Below are 6,000 nucleotides of genomic sequence, written 5' to 3'. Positions count from 1 at the left end.
GAATTAGCCCACGACGTCTGAACAACTTTTTTTGAAAAAATCCCTAAGACGCGCGGTCACAATTTCTTCAAAATTTCTGACGTTCAGCAATTCACTCAGAGATGGTGCCAAACTGTTGCAAACGATCCCCTGAAAGGTTTTTCGGTTGAAACAGGTGGATTTTTATCATCGGAAACAGAATTAGCCCTCGACGTCTGAACAACTTTTTTTGAAAAAATCCCTAAGACGCGCGGTCACAATTTCTTCAAAATTTCTGACGTTCTGCAATTCATTCAGAGATGGTGCCAAACTGTTGCAAACGATCCCCTGAAGGGTTTTTCGGTGGAAACAGGTGGGTATTTATCGTCGGAAACAGAATTAGCCCTCGACCTCTGAACAACTTTTTTTGAAAAAATCCCTAAGCCGCGCGGTCACAATTTCAGCAAAAATCTGACCTTCTGCAATTCATTCAAAAATGGTGCTGAACTGTTGCAAAGGATCCCCTGAAAGGTTTTTCAGTGGAATCAGGTGGGTTTTTATCATCGGAAACAGAATTAGCCCTTGACCTCTGAACAACTTTTTTTGAAAAAATCCCTAAGCCGCGCGGTCACAATTTCTTCAAAATTTCTGACGTTCAGCAATTCACTCAGAGATGGTGCCAAACTGTTGCAAACGATCCCCTGAAGGGTTTTTCGGTGGAAACAGGTGGGTTTTTATCATTGGAAACAGAATTAGCCCACGACGTCTGAACAACTTTTTTTGAAAAAATCCCTAAGACGCGCGGTCACAATTTCTTCAAAATTTCTGACGTTCAGCAATTCACTCAGAGATGGTGCCAAACTGTTGCAAACGATCCCCTGAAGGGTTTTTCGGTGGAAACAGGTGGGTTTTTATCATCGGAAACAGAAGTAGCCCTCGACGTCTGAACAACTTTTTTTGAAAAAATCCCTAAGCCGCGCGGTCACAATTTCTTCAAAATTTCTGACGTTCAGCAATTCACTCAGAGATGGTGCCAAACTGTTGCAAACGATCCCCTGAAGGGTTTTTCGGTGGAAACAGGTGGGTTTTTATCATCGGAAACAGAATTAGCCCACGACGTCTGAACAACTTTTTTTGAAAAAATCCCTAAGACGCGCGGTCACAATTTCTTCAAAATTTCTGACGTTCAGCAATTCACTCAGAAATGGTGCCAAACTGTTGCAAACGATCCCCTGAAAGGTTTTTCGGTCGAAACAGGTGGATTTTTATCATCGGAAACAGAATTCGCCCTCGACGTCTGAACAACTTTTTTTGAAAAAATCCCTAAGCCGCGCGGTCACAATTTCAGCAAAAATCTGACGTTCTGCAATTCATTCAAAGATGGTGCTAAACTGTTGCAAAGGATCCCCTGAAGGGTTTTTCGGTGGAAACAGGTGGGTATTTATCATCGGAAACAGAATTAGCCCTCGACGTCTGAACAACTTTTTTTGAAAAAATCCCTAAGACGCGCGGTCACAATTTCTTCAAAATTTCTGACGTTCTGCAATTCATTCAGAGATGGTGCCAAACTGTTGCAAACGATCCCCTGAAGGGTTTTTCGGTGGAAACAGGTGGGTATTTATCGTCGGAAACAGAATTAGCCCTCGACCTCTGAACAACTTTTTTTGAAAAAATCCCTAAGCCGCGCGGTCACAATTTCAGCAAAAATCTGACCTTCTGCAATTCATTCAAAAATGGTGCTGAACTGTTGCAAAGGATCCCCTGAAAGGTTTTTCAGTGGAATCAGGTGGGTTTTTATCATCGGAAACAGAATTAGCCCACGACGTCTGAACAACTTTTTTTGAAAAAATCCCTAAGACGCGCGGTCACAATTTCTTCAAAATTTCTGACGTTCAGCAATTCACTCAGAGATGGTGCCAAACTGTTGCAAACGATCCCCTGAAGGGTTTTTCGGTGGAAACAGGTGGGTTTTTATCATTGGAAACAGAATTAGCCCACGACGTCTGAACAACTTTTTTTGAAAAAATCCCTAAGACGCGCGGTCACAATTTCTTCAAAATTTCTGACGTTCAGCAATTCACTCAGAGATGGTGCCAAACTGTTGCAAACGATCCCCTGAAGGGTTTTTCGGTGGAAACAGGTGGGTTTTTATCATCGGAAACAGAAGTAGCCCTCGACGTCTGAACAACTTTTTTTGAAAAAATCCCTAAGCCGCGCGGTCACAATTTCTTCAAAATTTCTGACGTTCAGCAATTCACTCAGAGATGGTGCCAAACTGTTGCAAACGATCCCCTGAAGGGTTTTTCGGTGGAAACAGGTGGGTTTTTATCATCGGAAACAGAATTAGCCCACGACGTCTGAACAACTTTTTTTGAAAAAATCCCTAAGACGCGCGGTCACAATTTCTTCAAAATTTCTGACGTTCAGCAATTCACTCAGAAATGGTGCCAAACTGTTGCAAACGATCCCCTGAAAGGTTTTTCGGTCGAAACAGGTGGATTTTTATCATCGGAAACAGAATTCGCCCTCGACGTCTGAACAACTTTTTTTGAAAAAATCCCTAAGCCGCACGGTCACAATTTCAGCAAAAATCTGACGTTCTGCAATTCATTCAAAGATGGTGCTAAACTGTTGCAAAGGATCCCCTGAAGGGTTTTTCGGTGGAAACAGGTGGGTATTTATCATCAGAAACAGAATTATCCCTCGACCTCTGAACAACTTTTTTTGAAAAAATCCCTAAGCCGCGCGGTCACAATTTCAGCAAAAATCTGATGTTCTGCAATTCATTCAAAAATGGTGCTGAACTATTGCAAAGGATCCCCTGAAAGGTTTTTCGGTGGAATCAGGTGGGTTTTTATCATCGGAAACAGAATTAGCCCATGACGTCTGAACAACTTTTTTTGAAAAAATCCCTAAGCCGCGCGGTCACAATTTCTTCAAAATTTCTGGCGTTCTGCAATTCACCCAAAAATGGTGCTAAACTGTTGGAAACGATGCCCTGAAGGGTTTTTAATTTGATGAATTTATTGATTTTTTGAAATAAATTAGACGTTTTCAGGAGAAAAATTTGATAAATGAATCAAATTTTAACTTGATGAATTGATCGACGTTTTAAGAAATACTAGAAGCTTTCAGGATAAAAATTTGATAAATGAATCAAATTTTAACTTGATGAATTGATTGATTTTTTGAAATAAATTAGAAGTTTTCAGGAGAAAAATTTGATAAATGAATCAAATTTTAACTTGATGAATTGATAAACGTTTTAAGAAATACTAGAAGCTTTCAGGATAAAAATTTGATAATTAATCAAATTTTAATTTGATGAATTGATTGATTTTTTGAAATAAATTAGAAGTTTTCAGGAGAAAAATTTGATAAATGAATCAAATTTTAACTTGATGAATTGATTGATTTTTGAAATAAATTAGAAGTTTTCAGGAGAAAAATTTGATAAATGAATCAAATTTTAACTTGATGAATTGATTGATTTTTTGAAATAAATTAGAAGTTTTCAGGAGAAAAATTTGATAAATGAATCAAATTTTAACTTGATGAATTGATAAATTTTTAAGATATACTAGAAGTTTTCAGGAGAAAAATTTGATAAATGAATCAAATTTTAACAAGGGTTTAAACAAAAAAATTGTAGTTGCATCTATACTTTAAATAGTGTAGTGTTGACTGTAATTAACCGATTATTGATCAGTTTAGTTGAATCTCGTTTTAGGGGTTTGGCGAGGAAAAAATTTGATTAAACAGGAAAAATTATTGGTAGGGGGGTAGGGGGGTTTGCCATAAAAAAATGTATTGTTTTTTAGTTAAATTTTAATTTATATGGTTAAATTTAGTATTATAATTATTTTAGTTGTTGTAGAAAAAATATTAATATTTTTTTTAGTTTCGTGTGATGAGCACGGACGCGGAGTATTTTGTGTAAAATTTTGTATTAGAAGTTTTTTTGATAATTTAATTAAAATTTTGTTAAAATTTATCGAAAATTGTATGGGAAATTTTAGGGTTGCGTTCGTGGTGTAAAAAAATATGTCTACCAAGCATTAAGACAATAATACCATATAGAGAACTTGCGCGAAGTGCATTGCACTGTTAGCTCAGGCTGAAACCGTAAAGGTAGGAGCACTTGAGATGAGGTCTGAAGGGAAAGAGAAATAAAAAATACCAGCTGCCAGGAAAACCAGTTATGCTATGAGCAAGGGTACGAGGGTAACTAACCCATTAACCAGAGGCCTTGGAAAAGGTGAGAAAGTGGTGATGGAGAGTAGGATGGTCCTGACCTAACAACCAGAGGCCTTGGAAAAGGTGAGAAAGTGGTGCAACCTCATGTTATGGACGTGAGACTAGGGAGGGGGGCCTTATACGCAGGGGTTGATGATTCTCACGTGAGAAGCTAGATTAAGAGATAACCATGTATAAAATACACTTCCGTGTTGAAGAGAATGATTGCAGGTAATGTCTGAATGTAAGATTATGGAGGGTAGTGATTGATGGATATCCATGAGGTTGTACAGTAATGCACGATATACATAAATATTCTTAAGTCAAAGATATAGGTTAATAATACTTAAATAATAGTCGTATGGTAATTATATATATGCACGATTAGTTAATATGTATTATGTAAAATATATAGAAGATAGTATATATATGATATTCATGGGGTAAATATATTAATGCATAATTATACATATACGTATAATGTCTTATTTAAAGGATAATGTATATGTAATTTTTCATGGGGTAAATAGGTTAATGCACTATATACATAATAGTAAATTAATCATCGGGCATAAAATAGTTAGGCGTTTGGAGCGGCGTAGATGAAAGGCCGCTAAAGGGGTTTTATAAAGAGAAGGGGAGGAAGATACTTGTATTTGGTGGGGAGTGGCGGAGACAGGAATGGTGGGGAGTGGCGGAGACAGGAAAGTTATGGAATAAGCCAGAAGATAGTTTAATAAAAATGCTAGTTTTGGGGACTGGCGATGAGGGTATGTGGCCTTCTCTTTTGATGGCCTAGGAGGGAGGTGTCTCATTTCTGGTTTACAAGACCAGTGCTTTAGGTTTAAGCTACTAGGACTATTATCATTTAAGGAGTTTATTTTCTATTAGTGCTAATATTGGTATTAAAATAAGAAAAATAATGAAGTATAGGGTAGAAGCTAGTTGTCCGATAATAATAAAGGGGTGTTCTACTGGTTGGCCTCCAATTCATGTTAAGATAATAATATCAGCAATCAGGAGTCAGAAGAGTAGTTGGGATAGTGGGCGATAAGCTAGGGTGCGTTGTTTTGAGAGGTGAATTATTGGTACAACTAGAAGAATAAGAATTGAGAAGAGGAGGGCTAAGACACCACCTAGTTTGTTTGGAATTGAGCGAAGAATTGCATAGGCAAAGAGGAAGTACCACTCTGGTTTAATGTGTGGTGGGGTGACTAGAGGATTTGCGGGGGAGAAATTTTCAGGATCACCAAGGAGGTTGGGTATAAAAAGAGCAAGAAGTAGGAGTAGGGTAATAATTAATATAACACCTAGTAAGTCTTTGTACGAGTAGTACGGGTGGAATGGAATTTTGTCTGTGTTGGAGTTTAAGCCTGTTGGATTATTTGATCCTGTTTCATGTAAGAAGAGCAGGTGAACTATAGAGGTTCCTATAATAAGAAAAGGCAAGAGGAAGTGGAAGGTAAAAAATCGGGTTAGGGTTGCGTTGTCTACTGCAAATCCGCCTCAGATTCATTCAACGAGTGAGGCGCCGATGTAGGGGATTGCGGAAAGAAGATTGGTAATAACAGTGGCACCTCAAAATGATATTTGACCCCAAGGAAGAACATAGCCTATGAAGGCTGTGGCTATTACGAGAAGTAGTAGTAGGACTCCAATGTTTCAGGTTTCAATATACATGTAAGAACCATAATATAAGCCTCGTCCAATGTGTAGATAAATGCAGACAAAAAATATGGATGCACCGTTGGCGTGTAGATTGCGAATAAGTCATCCATATTGGACATCTCGATGAATGTGGGCAAC

Source organism: Podarcis melisellensis (assembly GCF_964234715.1).
Source record: "Podarcis melisellensis genome assembly, contig: HAP1_SCAFFOLD_20, whole genome shotgun sequence".
Lineage (NCBI taxonomy): Eukaryota > Metazoa > Chordata > Lepidosauria > Squamata > Lacertidae > Podarcis > Podarcis melisellensis.
Note: the sequence above shows the minus strand (reverse complement) of the source record.